This window comes from Triticum dicoccoides, chromosome 3B (genome assembly GCF_002162155.2).
Source record: "Triticum dicoccoides isolate Atlit2015 ecotype Zavitan chromosome 3B, WEW_v2.0, whole genome shotgun sequence".
In the NCBI taxonomy this organism is placed as follows: Eukaryota; Viridiplantae; Streptophyta; class Magnoliopsida; order Poales; family Poaceae; genus Triticum; species Triticum dicoccoides.
In genome coordinates this window covers 849,467,838-849,468,746 of record NC_041385.1, presented here as the reverse complement: position 1 = coordinate 849,468,746, position 909 = coordinate 849,467,838, and the positions used below count along the sequence as shown (strand labels likewise).

Below are 909 nucleotides of genomic sequence, written 5' to 3'. Positions count from 1 at the left end.
GTAGGAGGGATCCTGTTCTCGTTCTTGTTAGGTTCAGTGTCTTGGTTGAGACTGTGTGGCGGCGGCGATGCCCCTCGGTAGGAATAATGTCTCCCACGTTCTTGGGGCCAACAGGCTGCAAGGCGGTGATGCCGGAAACGGGCAGGCATGGCAGGGTGGATGGAAACTTTGTTGGGCAATATGGTCTTGCCGTAACAGAGCTACATTTGAATTTAGACATCTCAAATCTCCTTTTGAGTGCAGTTTTTCTATTTGTGCTCTCTTGTGCTATTGGGCAGGTTTGCTGAAGCAAGAGGATGCGGTCGATCGGCGAGCCAGGGTGGATATGCTGAATAACAGCGCGTCGAAGATGATGCGCATCTATGCTGCAAGCCAAAGTGAGGGGGCGCACTAAAAGAAGACGGCGTCCCCGGTCTTCCTCGGCAGTACCAGCGTTCGCTCTTTTGCTCCTGCATGGAACTCTCTATCTATTGATGCTCATTTGTGAGCAATGTGGGTTAGTAGCCTGTGTTATGAGGCTTGGTCATAGACCTTAATGTTCTTAAGACTTAGTAGTGTCGTCGGGTTTTCGCCCTGCAGTGGGTAATCTCGATGGCGAGTGCTCACAGTAGGTTTCAGGGCGATGCTTGAACTCGCTTTCCCCTCTCCCGTCTCATTCTGTGGACCTATGTATTTCCGTTATGTCGCAGTAATGGAAATGGGTTATGCCCGGTTCAAAAAAAATTATTTCCTCCCGTAATTTACTCGCTTCCACTCATGCACTAATTACCGGCCTGCATGGATCCACTTATTTCGCATATTTCATCTCATTGCCTTCCTATTCATGCCTTTTCTTATATCTTACAACTTGCACGTGGTGGTCAGTTTAGTGCACAAACTTGTAAAATACTCCACTAAGGTTTACTAAGC

General features: G+C 48.3%; 1 pseudogene; it reads left to right on the top strand.

Moving 5' to 3' along the window:
- The window catches only part of LOC119280309, a 5,870-nt pseudogene that overhangs the window by 911 nt on the left and 4,050 nt on the right, over nt 1–909 (top strand).